General features: G+C 47.0%; 1 long non-coding RNA gene across 1 annotated transcript; it reads right to left on the bottom strand.

The window, feature by feature from the left end:
* Nucleotides 1-3671: 3671 nt before the first annotated feature.
* Nucleotides 3672-12709, bottom strand: LOC132491409 (uncharacterized). The gene is made up of 3 exons (XR_009532661.1): nt 12522-12709; nt 9962-10106; nt 3672-3782 (listed from the first exon to the last, which is right to left on the bottom strand). It is a non-coding gene; the product is annotated as an uncharacterized LOC132491409 (long non-coding RNA).
* Nucleotides 12710-19086: the final 6377 nt, after the last annotated feature.

Raw genomic sequence — 19086 nt, 5'->3', positions numbered from 1 at the left:
GGATCGACTGGCCTGACTGTGACTCTCTGGCTGAGACAGGGGCTGTCTGGACGCGTGGGTGGAGGCAGCAAGGTCACGTGGCTTGTTTCTGTTTCATCTCACTCGGTTACTTCAGCAACAGGAGACAGCAGGAGGCCAAGCACCGCCCACCACGGCCTCATCCATCCGTCCCTGGAGAGGCGCAGGGGGCGGAGGCAGCTCTCGGAAGTCGGGAGGCGAGGGTCCTGCCCAGGCTCTCCTGGTCCCTGGCTGGCTGCACAACTTACCTCCTCCCTGGGCCTATTCTAGACGGAATGGGCGCCAAGTGCTCTCTGGACGCAGCTCAAGGACGCGTAGAGGAGCACAGTCCTCTGGGGAGAAGTCCGTAGCGCTTCTGCCCTCGGTGGCTTTGGCAACTATTTGTCAGCCGTCTGAGACTTAACTTGTCCCTCGCCACCTGTGATGCAGGAATGTTCGCTGACCAAACAGTCGATTGAACTCCAAGGAGGCCAGCACTTGGCAGTGCCTGGCCTACCAGGATGGATATTTCTTTAGCTGGGGAAGGAGGTAAACCTGGCTTTGGTTCCTAAGCATGAACTTGTAGAAGAAAAGAGATTGAGACAAAAGATAATTATGAGCGGGGGCTTCCCTTGTGGCACAGTGGTTGAGAGTTCGCCTGCCACATGCAGGGGACATGGGTTTGTGCCCCGGTCTGGGAAGATCCCACATGCCCCGGAGCGGCTGGGCCCGTGAGCCATGGCCACTGGGCCTGCGTGTCCGGAGCCTGTGCTCCGCAATGGGAGAGGCCACAACAGTGAGAGGCCCGCGTACCGGAAAAAAAAAAAAAAAAAAGATAATTATGAGCAGCTGAAGTCTACAAATATCTGTAACAAAATATATATATATATAAGAGTAATACCTTTGGCATGGTCTCTGAAATTCTCAGAAAATTGTTACATCCATTCTCATGTCATGTTCTCATAACCATCCAGAGAGGCAGGCAGAGGAGAGAGGATGACCTCCATGCTGCAGTGGAGGACGCTGAGTTCCAGGGAGGCCGAAGATCCCAGGGTTTCTTGGATAATGGCCGAGCCAGACCTGGACCTCTGCCTTCTGGCCTCAGGACCTTTTCCTTAGATATGACCCATGAGAGCTATTACAAAGCAGAAGCATTCTCCAGCCTTGTTTGTGGTCATGATTCTCGGACTTAACACACATCAGACATCTTTCTGAAGAAGAAAGAAAACAAAGGTGCATTCACCCAACAAGCAATTTTACTGCACATCTCCTAGCTCTGGGCTAGGCACCAAGGATTCAAAAGTGAACAAGGTGTGGTCTCCACTTCGGAGAAGCTCCATCTATTAGGCACTTACTCTTGCTTAATTAAATCTCCCATTTTGGTGTTGGATGGAATCACCAACCATGAGATCCTCAAAGTAAAACCTCCCACTCTGCAACCATTTTTGTATCTCAACAGAACTCCAGCAGGCTGCAGCTATGATAAGAAAAGGTACGCTTCTCCTAAAATTCCTGGGAGGATAACCAGTAACAGGGAGCAAAGATGAAAAAACTTAAGCAGATGTTAAAGCCACCCCTGGCTCTGGGATGGGGCCTGGGCTGCAGGGAGGTGAGAGAGGCCCCCTGGCTTGGTCAGGAAGTGCTTCCAGGAAACCAGTGGGAAGCATCCCCCTGGCCCAAGGCTCAGGGGCTGACAGGGCGTCGGAGAGGCAGCCTTGAGAACAGGTGCAAAGGGATGCCAAAGGAACCTGAAGTCCTCTCTCTGAACATGCACAGCCATTAAAGTCCTATTTCCACAGATGGGGACTTGGGGGCCACACCCCACCTACAGCAAATCACTTTCTGACTTGATGTGTAGAATCTAAAAGGCAGAGGGGGACTTCCCTGGCGGTCCAGTGGTTAAGACTCCGTGCTTTCACTGCAGGAGGCACAGGTTCGATCCCTGGCTGGGGAGACTAAGGATCCCGTATACCATGTGGCAACTTTGACAGTAGGGGACCTGTCACTGCAGCCTAAGGAAAACTGTTTAGCATTTTACCTCTTTCCCTACACTGGGGCCAACTGTGCCTTGTCCTAGGAACAGAAAAAGTGTTCGACAGCTTTTAGACTCTCTTAAAGCAGCTTTTATCGGCTCAGTGACATGGCAGTGTGAGGACACATTTCCACCTCAAGAACCCAAACTTTCCAGGTCTAAATAGGGTTCCAATGATACACTCTTAACTGACAGGAAACAACCTCTACCTTAGATTTCTGCTTTCCTCTGCAGAATCTGTAGCCCAGCACACACTGTGGGTTAACCTCGGCAGCCCCAAAGACACAAGGGAAAGGTATTCAGAAAAACCCCACGGCTGAGTGAGTTGATGATACAAGCAGGGACATCAGAAGGCAAGTTAGGGCTCAGGGGTTTCAGTTGTAATGTATAGGGATGTAACCCGTAACACAGGAAAAGAAATTCCTTGCGTTGTTTTGTTTTGTTTTGCTTATTAAGACCACCTCTCCCATCTTTAAAACAGCAAAGAAATGCTATAAGACCTGGACCATTGGTGCAAGTGACAAGTGGAGTTGAATTATCCTCATGGGATAATCACGTAAAATTAGACCTGGAAAGTGGAAGAGGTCTTAGAGATCATCTAACTGACTGATTATTTTTCTGTGAAGAATCTGAAGCCTCCATCATAAAAATAATAAGAGTGGGGACTTCCCTGGTGGTCCAGTGGTTAAGAATCCATCTTGCAATGCAGGGGATACCAGTTCAGTCCCTGGTCAGGGAACTAAGATCCCACATGCCACGGGGCAACTAAGGCCGCATGCCACAAGTAGAGAACCCATGTGCCCTGGAGCCTGTGTGCCACAACTAGAGAGAGAAAACCTGCACGACAAGAGAGAGAAAACCTCCACAACTAGAGAGAAGCCTGCGCACCGCAACAAAAGAGCCTGCGTGCCGCAACTAAGACCCACTGCAGCCAAAAATAAATAAATAAATAAATAAATAAATATTAAAAATATAGTAAGCCTGGTTACCTACCACTTATTGGCCTCCCACTCGGAACCCAGTGCTTGTGTAAAGAACCTGTACAAGCTTGCTAGGGTGGCTGTAACAAGGTACCACAAACTGGGGGGGCGGGGCTTGAACAACAGCAATTTGTCTCACGGTTCTGGGGGCTACAAGTTTGAGATCAAGGTGTTGGCAGAATTGATTCCTTCTGAGAGCTGACTGAGAGAAGCTGTTTCATGCCTCTCTCTCCTAGTTTCTGGTGCTTTGCCGGCAATCTCGGGCATTCCTTGGCTTGTGGAAGCATCACCCTGACCTCTGCTTTCACATTCACCTGGCGTTCTCCCTGAGCACATGCCTGTCTGTGTCCAAATTTCTTTTTTTAAATAAGGACACAGGTCAGACTGAAGTAGGGCCCACCCTAATGACCTCATCTTCATTTAACTAACTGTATCTGCAATGACCCTATTTCCATATAAGGTTATATTCAGAGGTACTGGGGTTAAAGCTTCAACAAATGAATTTGGCGGGGGGACACAATTCAACCCATAACAGAACTCTACTTACATTGTATCTGGTCCTCAGAGCAAGGCTGCAAGGTTGTCATGATCCGTATTCTACGGATGCGTCAGGCCCTGCTCAAGAAGTGGGCAGCACCGAGGGGCACAGCCAGGTGGTTGTGAAGAGCTTGGAGTTTGGAGCCAGGCTGCCCAGGTTGGTGGCCCAGCCTTACCTCCTGTGAGTTAATGATTGTGGGACACTGTTTCACCTCCCTGTGCCTCAGTGTCTTCATCTGAAGAAATAGGGAGAATATAATTTCAAAACCTTAAAAGTTCCGAATGCCAAAATTTATAACTCATTTGGCAGCAAAACCTGATCTGAAATAAACTCATTTGCTAGAGAAACCTGTCGTGAGTTACATGAGGCTACTTTATTTATGCACTATATACATCTCACTACAGAAATATGAGTACATTTGATTACAGGATGCTGTTACAGATGCTACAGGATATTATGCAGCCTACAGTACATGCAATGCATTTGCTTTCTCAAGTCCCCAAGTTCTGACACACCAAACACTGCTGGCCTTGAATATTTTTTTTTGGATACATCTTTACTGGAGTATAATCGCTTCACAATGCTGTGTTAGTTTCTGTTGTACAACAAACTGAATCAGCCATATGCGTACATATATCCCCATATCCCCTCCCTCTTGAGCCTCCCTCCCACCCCTCTAGGTCGTCACAAAACACCAAGCTGATCTCCCTGTGCTATGTTGCTGCTTCCCACTGGCTATCTAGTTTGCATTTGGTGGTGTATATATGTCGATGTTACTCTCACTTCAACCAGCTTCCTCCTCCCCACCGTGCCCTCAACTCCATTCTCTACATCTATGTCTTTATTCCTGCCCTACCACTAGGTTCATCAGTACCACTTTGTTTTTTTTAGATTTCATATATATGTGTTAACATACATAAGATCATACTATATACATACATAGTATACAATAATAACATACATATTTGTTTTTCTCTTTCTGACTCACTTCACTCTGTATGACAGACTCTAGGTCCATCCACCTCACTACAAATAACTCAGTTTCGTTTCTTTTTATAGATGAGTAATATTCCACTGTATATATGTGCCACATCTTCTTTATCCATTCCTCTGTCAGTGGACATTTAGGTTGCTTCCATATCCTGGCTATTGTAAATAGTGCTACAATGAACACTGTGGTACATGTCTCTTTTTGAATTATGGTTTTCTCAGGGTATATGCCCAGTAGTGGAATTTCTGGGTCATATGGTAGTTCCATTCTTAGTTGTTTTTTTTTTTGCGGTATGCGGGCCTCTCACTGTTGTGGCCTCTCCCCTTGCGGAGCGCAGGCTCTGGACGCGCAGGCTCAGCGGCCATGGCTCACGGGCCCAGCCACTCTGCGGCATGTGGGATCTTCCTGGACTGGGGCACGAACTCGTGTCCCCTGCATCGGCAGGCGGACTCTCAACAACTGCACCACCAGGGAAGCCCTATTTTTAGTTTTTTAAGGAACCTCCATACTGTTCTCCACAGTGGCTGTATCAATTTATATTCCTACCAACAGTGCAGGGGGGTTCCTTTTTCACCATACCCTTTCCAGCATTGTTTCTAGATTTTTTGATAATGGACATTCTGACTGGTGTGAGTGATAACTCATGGTAGTTTTAATTTGCATTTCTCTAATAATTAGTGATGTTGAGCATCTTTTCATGTGCCTCTTGGCCATCTGTATGTCTTCTTTGGTGAAATGTTTATTTAGGTTGGCTGACCATTTTTGGATTGGGTTGTTTGTTTTTTTGATATTGAGCTCCATGAGCTGTTTGTATATTTTGGAGATTAATCCTTTGGCTGTTGTTTCATTTGCAAATATTTTTTCCCATTCTGAGGGTTGTCTTTTCATCTTGTTTATGGTTTCCTTTGCTGTGCAAAAGCTTTTATGTTTAATTAGGTCCCATTTGTTTATTTTTGTTTTTATTTTTATTACTCTAGGAGGTAAGTCAAAAAAGATCTTGTTGTGGCTTATGTCATGGAGTGTTCTGCCTATATTTTCCTCTAAGAGTTTTATAGTATCTTGTCTTACGTTTAGGTCTTTAATCCATTTGGAGTTTATTTTTGTGTATGGTGTTAGGTAGTGTTCTAATTTCATTCTTATACATGTAGCTGTCCAGTTTTCCCAGCACCACCTATTGAAGAGGCTGTCTTTTCTCCACTGTTTGTTCTTTCCTCTTTTGTTGTAAATTAGGTGACCATATGTGCATTGGTTTATCTCTGGGTTTTCTATCCTGTACCATTGATCTATATTTCTGTTTTTGTGCCAGTACCACACTGTCTTGATTACTGTAGCTTTGTAGTATGGTTTGAAGCTGGGGCGCCTGATTCCTCCAGCACCGTTTTTCTTTCTCAAGATTGCTTTGGCTTGGGCTTCCCTGGTGGTGCAGTGGATAAGAATCTGCCTACCAATGCAGGGGACATGGGTTCATGCCCTGGTCTGGGAAGATCCTACATGCCACGGAGCAACTAAGTCCGAGTGCCACAACAACTGAAGCCTGCACGCCTAGAGCCTGTGCTCCGCAACAAGAGAAGCCACCACAATGAGAAGCCCACACACCACAATGAAGAGTAGCCCCCACTCGCCGCAACCAGAGAAAGCCTGCACGCAGCAACGAAGACCCCACATGGCCAAAAATAAATAAATAAATAAATAAATAAATAAATAAATTTTTTTAAAAAGATTGATTTGGCTATTCAGGGTCTTTTGTGTTTCCATACAAATTGTAAAAAATTTTTGTTCAAATTCTACCATGTTCAAAAACTACCATTGGTAGTTTGATAGGGATTGCATTGAATCTGTAGATTGCTTTGGGTAGTAGAGTCATTTGCACAATCTTGATTCTTCCAATCCAAGAACATGGTATATCTCTCCATCTGTTTATGTCATCTTTGATTTCTGTCATCAATGTTTTATAGTTTTCTGAGTACAGGTATTTCACCTCCTTAAGTAGGTTTATTCCTAGGTATTTTATTCTTTTTGTTGCAGTGGTAAATGGGACTGTTTCCTTAATTTCTTTTCTGATTTTTCCTTTTTAGTGTATAGGAATGCAAGAGATTTCTGTTCATTAATTTTGTATCACTGATGAGTTCTAGTAGTTTTCTGGTGGCATCTTAGGATTTTCTATGTATAGCATCATGTCATCTGCAAACAGTGACAGTTTTACTTCTTCTTTTCCAATTTGTATTCCTTTTATTTCTTTTTCTTCTCTGATTGCCATGGCTAGGACATCCAAAACTATGCTGAATAAAAGTGGCAAGAGTGGACATCCTTGTCTTGTTCCTGATCTTAGTGGAAATGTTTTCAGTTTTTCACCATTGAGTATGATGTTTGCTGTGGGTTTGTCATATAAGGCCTTTATTATGTTGAGGTAGCTTCCCACTATGCCCACTTTCTGGAGAGTTTTTATCATAACTGGGTGTTGAATTTTGTGAAAAGCTTTTTCTGCATCTATTGAGATGATCATATGTTTTTTATTCCTAAATTTGTTAATATGGTGTATCACATTGATTGATTTGCATATATTGAAGAATCCTTGCATCCCTGGGATAAATCCCACTTGATCATGGTGTATGATCCTTTTAATGTGCTGTTGGATTCTGTTTGCTAGTACTTTTTCAGGATTTTTGCATCTATGTTCATCAGTGATATTGGTCTATAATTTTCTTTTTTTGGTGATATCTTTGTCTGCTTTTGGTATCAGGGTGATGGTGGCTTCGTAGAATGAATTTGGGAGTGTTCTTCCCTCTGCAATTTTTTGGAAGAGTTTGAGAAGGATGGGTGTTAGCTCTTCTCTAAATGTTTGATAGAATTCACCTGTGAAGCCATCTGGTCCTGGACCTTTGTTTGTTGGAAGATTTTTAATTATAGTTTCAATTTCATTACTTGTGATAGGTCTGTTTATATTTTCTAATTCTTCCTGGTTCAGTCTTGGAAAATCGTATCTTTCCAATAATTTGTCCATTTCTTCATGGTTGTCCATTTTATTGGCATATAGTTGTTTGTAGTAGTCTCTTATAATCCTTTGTGTTTCTGTGATGTCAGTTGTTATTTCTCCTTTTTCATTTCTAATTTTATTGATTTGCATCCTCTCCCTTTTTTTCTTGATGAGTCTGGCTAAGGCTTTATCAGTTTTGTTTATCTTCTCAAAGAACCAACTTTTAGTTTTATTAATCTTTGCTATTGTTTTCTTCATTTGTATTTCATTTATTTCTGCTCTGTTCTTTCTGATTTCTTTCCTTCTACTGACTTGGCATTTCTTTGTTCTTCTTCCTACTGTTCCTGTTCACTGAAGAAATAAAAGAGGAAATAAAAAAATACATAGAAACAAATGACAATGAAAACACGATGACCCAAAACCTATGGGACGCAGCAAAATCAGTTCTAAGAGGAAAGTTTATAGCAGTTCAGTCTCACCTCAAGAAAAATCTCAAATAAACAATCTAACCCTACACCTAAAGCAACTAGAGAAAGAAGCCCTGAATATTTTGAATCAAGTGATCGTGAACCTGCTGTCTGTCTGTCTATCTATCTATCTGTCTATCACAGGGCTGTAATGGGCATTAAATGAGTTAATATTTGCACAGTGCTTAGAACATTACCTGGCACACAGTAAGCACTATTTGCATATATTTTAAATAAAATAATTTAAAAAAAATAATGACTGTCTTGTTTAAACCACTCAGGTGGTAACCAGGAGAGAAGGTTCTGGCCACTGAGTGCAGGCATGTATGACACTCGAAGCTGTGCTTTCTGTGTAGCCTGAGCCACCTCTGACACACCAGGGCTGGAACTCATGTCCTTTGGTCCTTAAAACTAGCCTTGTTTATACAGTAAGCTGAAGCACTCTCTACCTTTTGAGAGGATTATTCAGTGAAACCAGCTCTCCTATTTGTATTAGTTTGGTAGGGTTGCCATAATAAAGTACCACAGACAGGGTGGCTTAAACAACAGAGATTTGTTTTCCCACGGTTCTGGAGGCTGGAAGTCTGAGATCAAGGTGTCTGCAGGTATTTTTTTCTGAGGCCCCTCTCTAGCTTACAGATGGCTGCCTTCTCCCTGTGCCCTCACATGGTCTTCCCTCTGTGCATGCCTGTGTCCTAATCTCGTTTTCTTATAAGGACACCAGTCATATTGGATTAGGGCTCATTTAAAGACCTTATTTTAACTTAATTACCTCTTTAAAGTCTCTGTCTCCAAATACAGTCACATTCTGAGGTCCCAGCGGTTAGGACTTCAATATATGAATTTGGGGTTGTGGATCACAATTCAGCCCCTGCCACTATTTTAAGACACTAGATGAATTACCTAGCTGTACCCCATACACATGCTGGCTCATTCCTGCCCCAGTGTTTTTCGAAGTGTGGTCCAGGATCACCTAGAGTCCAATCACTTGGGCCCTTAATAAAAATAAGGTTGCCCCCCTAGCCTGTGAATCAGAATCTGGGCGAGGGGATTGCAGGCCCCAGGTATGGTGCTTGCTTGTTTTTTACACGTATATAAAGGCTTAGTTTAATTAAAGAGATTCAGGAAAAGTCAGGTAGCATGGTAGCTCCCACCCCATCCCCACACCCCCTGCAGTCTCCTCCCCCAACTCTGACACCCCACCCCAAAAATGGGCGAAAGAGGAGCTGGAGAGAGAGGGGCAGCCCTATGGGAAGTTGGAGGGGAGAGCACAGTGCATCCTGATGGCTCTTATAGTGTGGGTCATCCTACAGGGCAACATAGAGCCTACTCAGAGCCTCGGCGTCCCCTTCAGCACAGACAGGCAGCGTAGGTGCCATCAGAGGAGGCCGTCCTCCCAGGCAGTGCCAGGGTGCAGCCTGACCTCAGGCTCCAGTCATTTCCTGTGCGCAGCACCCCTGCCCCTCTCCCCAGCTCCTGGAGACCTGGAAGCTCTCCCTTGCTCCTCAGATTAGCAGAAGACCTGAGCCTTGGATCGTAATTAAGAGACAGCGATGGGGCATTTTCCAGAGCCACATGCTAAAGCAGGGAGCAGCGAGTGAGGTAGTTCCTGCATCCACGGACTCTTCTCCAAAACATCCAGTGATGTCGCGGGAGGTGGGGTCACACTGGCTCCCCGCAAGCTGATGTCGGTCGCGGATTTACCATTCGCACGAGCACAGCCAATTAACCACGACCCAACCAACGTGAGCCTCTAGAGTGGGAGTCTGCTGCAGGTGTGTGTGCACACGCCCTGTCCCACACCCGTGTCTGGGTGGCCACTAGCAAAACAGCAGTGAGCCGGACCCTAACCGGAAAAGGTTTTCCCAGCACCGTGACAACCATCAAAGCGAATGGCGATAATCCATCCTTCACCTTTCTTTGCTGGTTCTGGCTTAGATTCTTCATGTCTTAAAATACTTGCTTGGCTGGCAGTGACTCACCTGGACTGGCATTGAACAGAACAGGCAGGAGGTGCTTTCTTCTGAAGAACCGTCACAAACCTGCACAGCATCTGAGGTCTTTCATGTCACACATTGTTCCTGTCAAAGGGGAGACGTATTTCCTACTCTCTCGTCAAGGTTGGAGCTGCCAAAGAAAGTAAAGTGATTAGGATGTGTCAAACTTTGGCACATGTCCTAAACAGCGTTTAAAGAAATCAGGTTTATCTGAGAATCTCTACCACATCCTCTACCCAGTGCAACAGGGGCCCCGTTTTTGATAGGACACTCTCAAAATTGAAAGTTCATAGGTAGAATCAGTCACCTCCGTGTCAGGTCCTCTAGTGGCATCTCAGGCAGCGTCAAGCTCTAATTGTTGGGATTTTATGAATTCTGAGTACTTCACTGATTTAAGAACTCTCTGGAAGCTGGTCATTTTGAAACTGCATTGTTTGTAAACTTGAATTAATAAAAAGCAGGGTCAAGAGTTTTACTGTCCGGTAAACTGTGTTTATTCATCCTCTCTTGATTCCACCTGAATTCCACAGGCTGTAAATTGTGGTTTATTGGAAGTCAGACCTGGATTCAAATCATAGGTTCGCCACTTATTAGCTGCATGACCTTGGCCAAGTTACAGCACTTCTTGAATGTTTCCTCGACTGCCAAAGTGGAATTGATACGCTCTTCCACGTTGCATAGTAATGAATATTGAAAGAGATCACGAATGTCACAGTTACCAGCACAGAGTCTGACCCACAGAGGCGCATTCCTTTTCACGTCTCTCCCGCTCCCCCTGCTATTTGAAATGAGCATCATTTCTGGCTCACTAATGTTCTAATATTGGCACATTTCAGTATGTGGTTTTGCTTTTAGAATGTCATAAATAATCCTCCAGGAAAAATTAGAAATGATCAGTATACAGAGCCCAAGACCAGCAGTCGCTGAAGTCGGGAGAGGTGGTTTGTACGCTCAGACAGAAAGACAGGAGCAAAGAGACTTGACAGGAGTGGGCAGCAGCAGTTTCCTCTTGAAAGCTTCCTTAAGAATTCTCTGTGGGCCTCCCTGGTGGCGCAAGTGGTTGAGAGTCCGCCTGCCGATGCAGGGGATACGGGTTCGTGCCCCGGTCTGGGAGGATCCCATATGCCGCGGAGCGGCTGGGCCCGTGAGCCATGGCCGCTGAGCCTGCGCGTCCGGAGCCTGTGCTCCGCAACGGGGGAGGCCACAGCAGTGAGAGGCCCGCATACCGCAAAAAAAAAAAAAAAAAAAGAATTCTCTGTGAAGTGTGATAAGTCAGGGGCAGCTCCAGGGGCACAGGCAAGGTCCCCGGGAGCCCAGCCATCCCCACACACAGCCTCCATCCTACACACCGTCCCCCCCGCCTCCACCCCTGGTCAGGTCCAGCTCCAGTCCCCGCTGACTTCTCCAGCTCTTCCCATCAGAAACTCAGGTTTTATTATTTGCTGGGTTTTCCCCTCATTCCTTCATCTCTTTGGTCTCAGCTTCCCACCAAAGAAAGGATGGGTTTGAGCCCCGCTACACCCCTTATTTGTTGGGTTATTATGGATAAATTACTTATCCTCTTTGAAACTCAGTCTTCCCAGCTGTAAATGGGGATCCTACATCGTTAGGTTGTTATAAAGACCAATGTGAATAAAATGCATGTCAAAGTATTTTGTAAAGTGCTGAGAAAAAAAAGAATTCAAATCCCTCTTAGCATGTATACCTCACTGGCACGTAGCAGGTGCTCAAAAATATACATTAGGTTACGTTTTGATTACAAATCTTTGCCATGGGAATGTTGTGCAACACTCCAACGCACCAGGGGTCATCCCAAACAGTCCTCCAAGGGGCCCAAGGGTTCCTAGGTGGTTTCTGCAGATAATCTGACATTTGCTGTGCGTTCACCGTGTCCAGGCTCAGGCCTGGGGACAGCTTGTGCAATCTCCAAGGGATAGGTATTAACCAAGATTCCCTCACCACGTATGTGACAAATGAAGCCACATCAAGACTAATAATCCAGATATTAGTTTGTTACCACCATCTCTTACACAGAACTTAATCCCAGCAAAGCGCCTTCCCTCTTGTACATTTGGGGAGCCCCTGGGGTAAGATGTCTTACCCGTTCTCACCAACAAATCAATGGCTGGGTCCCAGGTCCCACCCCTTTCCCTGCGCTGCCTCTTCGTCCAGGCAAGACTGCACTGTGGAGAAGACACCTTTCTCCCTGTTATGCTCGTTTCTGGGGTCCCCATTACGGTGAGCTTGTACCTCTGCAAACAATCTGTTAGCTTTCAGAGATGGCTTAGCCCAGGAATCAGACTTGGGGTAGGGCCCAGAATAGATTAGCTGCTGTTAGCACAGTGTACTCAAACCTACTCCCTTCTTGGACCTGGATGCTTTGCCCCTTGGCGAGCTCACCATGCTGGGCTCCTGGCAGCCACTCTGACCCCTGGGGTTTCCCCACTAGCTCAGCAGATGGGACTGAATCCCAGTGCAGGCTCCAGAATGCAGGCTCCAGCTACACCAATGAAGAAAGGAAGGCTCAGAGGGGAAAGGAACTTACCCAAGGTCACGCAGCCAACAGGCGGCAGACAGCCAAACCCAGAGCAAAGTCCAAATCCCACGTTCTCTCTGATCCAAATCCCACGATCAAAGTGGCAACGTGACACGCTGTTCTGACCCTGGCGTTCCTACAGCAGGGCACACTGTGCTGGTCAGTGTTTACTGTACGTACTTTTCTCCTCCCCAGAGACTTCAGTCTCTTTCTGCTTGGTTTCTATTTGGATTTATGCTTTCAACATAAAAAGCTGGGGATTCCTTGCCATTTCACCCTCCTTAGCTCCCTCCCATTAGACTCATAATTTATCTCCATGTTATTTGTCTCGTGGTTAAAAATACCGTGGTGCTTATACAGATGAGAGAACAGGCAGGTCAACCTTAGCCAGGGTTAGCAGATCTGAGAAAAACACAAACCCCTTGGCTCAGTTCCCAAAGCCCCTACAACTTGGCCACCCTACACCAACCCTCTGCTCCAGCAGAAAGGTCCTGACCCTGAGTTCTCCTCCTTCTGTCCCCAGTGTAGCCTGGTGCCCAGAGGGGTGGGGCCTGTGCCCCCATGTGCTCACACTAACACAGCTGTCCCTCCCAGTCCATTCCAATGACCTGACGTCTGCCCCCCTTCCTCACTGACACTCCAGTTCCCAGCAGGGATCCACACCCAGTCCTGGCCCCAGCCCTCTTGGCCCAGGACCTTCACTTTCTATTGTGGCCTTGCCAAAGCTCTTCTTGGGGAGCTAGATGTCCCTTTTCCCCCCAAGATGCTGCCAGGGGACCTGCCTCCGTCTAAACAAATCTTCTCCTGACCCCCATTTCCTCCCCAAGCTTGAACTCTCTCGACTGCCCTAGACTTGGGCTGAACCAGCTCCACTCATCAGATGAGGAAACTCTTTTTAGGGAGGGAGGGGATGCACACCAGCCTGGCTTCCTGAGCTGGCCACTTCCTGGGGTCAGGCGACTTGTCACTTTCTTTGGTGGGCTCCTAATGTACCAGCAGCCATGGCTCTTGGGTGCTCAGCTAATGCAGGGGTGAGGGTAGGGGGGACTGAGTCTTCAGGTGGACTTCTTAAACACCTTATTTTATACCACATACCCCCCACCTCACATTCCTGGTCCTCCCATTCTTTCTTTTTCTCCATAGCCCTTATCACCATTCTGATATCCTATGGGTCCCCCTCTCCAAGTAGAGAAGTGAGCTCCCTGAGACCTGAGGCTGCTTTGCTTGAGCACCTGGCCCATGGTGGGTGCTCAATAACTCTCTGTGGAACGGATGAGTGGAACGCCCGCAGCCTTGGCAGGCAGCACCAGAGCGCACAGAGCGAGGTGCTGGGAAGGCCAGGAGCTCTCGTTTCTCAGCTGTCACAGAGGCTAGCTGCCTCAGGGCTGCCAAAGAGGATTTCCACACCTGCTCCATCTTAGCCGGGGCAACAAAACGTCTACCAGGGGGCCTCCCTGGTGGTGCAGTGGTTGGGAGTCCGCCTGCCGATGCAGGGGACGCGGGTTCGTGCCCCGGTCCGGGAAGATCCCGCATGCCGTGGAGCGGCTGGGCCCCTGAGCCATGGCCGCTGCGCCTGCGCGTCTAGAGCCTGTGCTCCGCAACGGGAGAGGCCACAACAGTGAGAGGCCTGCGTACCGCAAAAAAACAAAACAAAACAAACCCCCCAAAAACGTCTACCAGGGCTTCCCAGTACTGCACTGGGTGAGGGAAAGGCAAAGCCTTCCGGCAGCTTCTTAACCTGGCTGGACCCGTGTTCTCTACATCGGCAGGCGGACTCTCAACCACTGCACCACCAGGGAAGCCCAGATTTAAGTTTTATAGACTGTAAATTTTAAGATATCCCTCCTTTCAAAAAAGACACAGCATAAATTTGAGAGTAAAACTGATGGTTATGTTTTCTCTCCCTAGACCTTAAATATCTCCTTATATTGAGGGCCGAGTTTTTTAAAAAAAAATAATGTGGAGGGCTTCCCTGGTGGCGCAGTGGTTGGGAGTCTGCCTGCCGATTCAGGGGACGTGGGTTCGTGCCCCGGTCCGGGAGGATCCCACATGCCGCGGAGCGGCTGGGCCCGTGAGCCTTGGCCGCTGGGCCTGCGCGTCTGGAGCCTGTGCTCTGCAGCGGGAGAGGCCACAGCAGTGAGAGGTCCGCATTCTGCAAAAAAAAAAAATAATAATAATAATGTGGAGTGTTTTATGATACTGAAAATAAAAGTCTGTGAGGAAAAGCTGATGTTGTCTTTACTATCTCTCTTGGAATAATTAAACTTCGTATTTATTACAAAAAGCTTTCTTATAAAAAAACAAAAAACAGGCAACAACTAATTATCCAGTTTCTCTTGGATTTAGGAGAGGGCAATTTACTTTCAAAAGAGGAAATAAGACACCGAGAAAAAGTAAGACAGTTGTTGTCACATCCAAAAGAGGAGAGACCAAACAATTTCTAAATGGAACTATTTATGGATACTACATAGTACTAAGTTTTAAACCAGACTGGACATTTCATTGATTATATTCCTCAAATTCAATGATCAGAAATTAATTTAGTCCGTGTGGTAAGAAAATTTAAGAAGAGAAAAATTCTGCTTTATGATTTTCTTTTTTTTTTTTAATTTATTTTTGGCTGCGTTGGGTCTTCGTTGCTGCATGCAGGCTTTCTCTAGCTGCAGCAAGTGGGGGGCTACTCTTCGTTGCAGTGTGTGGGCTTCTCACTGTGGTGGCTTCTCGTGTCGTAGAGCATGGGCTCTAGGCTCGTGGGCTTCAGGAGTTGCAGCACGCAGGCTCAATAGTTGCGGCACGTGGGCCCTAGAGCACACGGGCTTCAGTAGTTGTGGTGTGGGCGCTAGGGCGTGCGGGCTTTAGTAGCTGTGGCTCGCGGGCTCAGTAGTTGTGGTTTGCGGGCTCTAGACGCAGGCTCAGTAGTCGTGGTGCATGGGTTCAGTTGCTCAGCGGCGTGTGGGATCTTCCTGGACCAGGGATCGAACCCATGTCCCCTGCATTGGCAGGCGGATTCTTAACCATTGCACCTCCAGGGAAGTCCTGTGATTTTCAACATTAGTTATCTATGCTGATCACAGTTTATGGATAAGTGTACAGGTGCCAGTTCACTTCATGCTGTGGAAACACTCCATTCGTCCCTGAGAGTTTTAGAAAGTTAAACCCCAGAAGGCAGCGTGGTGTTCCTCTGTTGTGCCTGCCTACATAACAACCAGTACAGCATTTCTGCTAACAGCATCCAGATTGTTTCTGGGGGGAGCCATGCCCCGCCCTACTCTCAGTTCCAGAGGTTAGGAATAGTCATGTGACCTAGGCTTGGCCAATCAGGAATTGACTCAGAAGCAGGGACATGAGTAAAGCTGGGCCAATAGGAATCTGGTTTGGGATTGTTGCTGGCGCTATTGAAAAAGGTGTGCTTTCCCTTTTGGGATTGCTGACACTTGGAGCTGCTGCCTGAGAGTGAAGGCAACACAAAGGAAAGCAGACAGATGGTAAATTCAAGTCATACTGCAACTTGGATGTATCAACAAACGTAATTTCTCTAGCTTCCCCAGAATCAATCTGGCCCTCCACTGGTTAGTAGGGGTTGAAACCGGTTTAAATCTTGGTGCAATCCAATAATTCCAATATCCTCTTTGAGAACATGCTCAGTTTCTCAGATGGCCTCCCCCATCTCCTGCTCCACCAATAAAGATGATGGTGTCTGGCCAGTATTCACCTGGACCCTTCATTATGGCTTCCCTTGCTGATAAAATACTGAGATACGCCTGGAGCAGCTGGTAAACAGGTGCTGCCTTCAGTTTCCTAAGCACCTCCCACTGCCCCCTCCCTGGAACTTTTCCCTAAGCTCCCCACAATCCATCAGTGAAAACGTTAATCCTGGACACAGCAAGGCACTCCATTCAGATGGGTCAATGCCTGAGCCTGTAAGATTTTTAACTGTTTTGGCCATCATCCCTGTAGGGTATATACAGTGGGGGTAGAAGGAGGGACTGTGCTTCTGCATCCTCATGGTGTTGAGGGAAAGGGAACTCCTGGCCTTGCATGCACCCTTGAGTATAGCTGCCCGGTGCCTGCCCATGTCAGGACAAGGTCCACGTTTTGCCTGGACTGGGTGTGCTGCCAGCCTCTGATGTGAAGTCTGTGGATGGCGAGTTTGTAGTCTATCCACAAGTCTGAGGCAGTGCTCCCTGGCTGACGTAGCCTCTTCTTTGATCTTCCAGGTGCTTCTGACTTCTGGCCATGAATTCCTATCAGTCCTGGTCCCAGGGGTCCACCCTGCAGCCCGTACCACTGCGTCACCCCACCACAGTGATCACTCTGGTAAGCTGGCCACAGACTTGCTGCTACATCTGGGTAGGGTCCAAGCTACACGGGGACCTAGCATAGCTTAAAAAGTCCATTGTGGGCCTCCCTCTGTCAGACGAAATCAGGCTACCCAGGCTCTCCCTCTCATACTTCTGGAACCATGGCAGGGGATAGGGTCTTCCTATGCCTGTGGGGCTAATCATTACTTTTCCACCACAGTTGCTCCTCCCAGGCCTCTGGACTGGTTCTGCTGCTTCTGTCCTTCCACAATCCCCCTTTCTCCCTCTGTCTAGACCTCTCATACATAAAACCCAAGGTTTAGTCTACCAAACCCAGTCCTTGATCTTCTAAAGAGGAAGGTAATGGAATGTAGAGGCTATTTTCTCAAGGTAAGAGCTTGGATTACAGGGCTCTCATTTTGCTACAAACTCTATTTTTGAATGTCAGAAGCTGAGTGTTACTTTTTCTTTCTCTTTGCATACCTTCTGGAAAGAATCTTCATCCCCTCCTCCAAACTTGAGTAGACTAAATTCATATGCTCTGAAAGGCAAAAGAGAAAAGCACGCTAATAACTTCAAAACATAATCCCTATTCCTTCTGACAACATCTTTCAAGCACCCTAACCTAACCACGCCTGAAGCCAATAGCTCAGTTTAGCAAACCAGTGGATTCCATTTTGGGTTTAGCTGGTTAGAGCTGGGTTTCAGTCACTTGCTACTTGGAGTCCTGATGCGGGAATAACAGCAGCTATTTCGCATGATTGTGTAGCATTCGGCACAGCTTCACATGCAAGTGGGGCTGGTTAAATGCATTTGATGGTCAGCTTGCTGCCATGGCTAGAACCTGACAAGGACAAAGCTGGTTTTGAAGAGCTCCCCAAGTCCATACCTAAACCTTGCAAATGCACTGCTTCCTCTCATATGGTAGAAGGAAAAGAACGAAGAGAGAGGAATTTTTCCTTTGGGTTATCTGGGGTCAGAATCCCCTCTCCTCCCATTCACCCCTGTGGAGGCTCTACTGAGACCCCATCCTATTAACTCTTCCTGCTTCTCCTTAGCCTTTAAACATGTTTCAGTTTCCCATAGCAAAAAAAGACAGTGACAAAAAACTCACGCTCAGGGACTTTCCTGGCAGTCCAGTGGTTACAACAATGAGCTTCCACTGCAGGGGCTGGGGCCGTGGGGTTCATCCCTGGTTGGGGAACTAAGATCCCACATGCCCTGCAGCTCGGCCCAAACAAATACACAGACGAACAAACAAAAAAACAACTCACGCCCAGTTGTAACTTCCCCTTGCCTGCCAACCAACTCTCCTGCAGCAGTGGGCCATACCTACTACCCCCGCTGCTACTCTGCCGGGACTCCATTGACTTCTAACCCACCGTGGCTTGGTTTCTGCTCTCACGTCCCCACCGAAACTGGAGTCACACGCATCAATAACTTCCTCATTGCTGAGATCAACAGGCACATTCCAGGACTAGTGCGCTGGACCCCTCTGTGTCATTTCCCACCCCCAGGCACCTCCTGAGCCTGGATAATCTCTTCAGTTGGACTGTTCGATGCCACTTTTTTTCCAGTTTTCTTCTCACTCCTCTGCCCCCTCCTCAGGATCCCTATTGGATCCTTAGAAGCTGGTGTGTGTCAGGGTTCAGTTCTCACCCATCCCATGATCTTCTCAGTCTGCCTGCTCTCTCTGGGTCATCTCAGCCCCGCCCCAGCTTCAGTGACTACCTGTGTCGACCCTTTCCCAGTGGGCACCTCCGGGCTTCTCTCCCATGCTTGGCACCTATGCTCCTGACTGCCTCCTCGCTGTCTTCCCTGGAAGTTCCATAGGCACATTAAAATATATATTCAAAACACACCATCTTCCTCTCAGACCAGTTTCTACTCCTTTACTTGCTATCACAGTAAATGGTATCACCATCCGTGAAGCCGCACAAAGTACCTGGGAGTTCTGAATTCCTATTTTCCTTTCCCCTTTCCCTGCTGACTGAGGCAGACCCCTTGTACCTGGCAGTATATAATGGGTCCCCCAAAGCAGTGTGTATAAATGGATGAATCAACTATGGGGGACACAGAAAACCAGGGCTCTAACTTGAGTCTAAAATTTGATGCCGGTTTACCTTTCACAGTTTTTCACTGCTTCTTCCTTAACAAGAGGGACCATCATCATACCAGATGGTCTTCACCACTGGTCATCTATGATTCAAGATGACTCCAATCTGTTGTCTTAGGCGCTTAACCACCATTCCTTCTTATCCACTTAACCCTAT

This window comes from Mesoplodon densirostris, chromosome 5 (assembly GCF_025265405.1).
Source record: "Mesoplodon densirostris isolate mMesDen1 chromosome 5, mMesDen1 primary haplotype, whole genome shotgun sequence".
Taxonomy (NCBI): domain Eukaryota; kingdom Metazoa; phylum Chordata; class Mammalia; order Artiodactyla; family Ziphiidae; genus Mesoplodon; species Mesoplodon densirostris.
The sequence above is the reverse complement of the archived record's forward strand: the minus strand, read 5'-3'. Positions and strand labels throughout refer to the sequence as shown.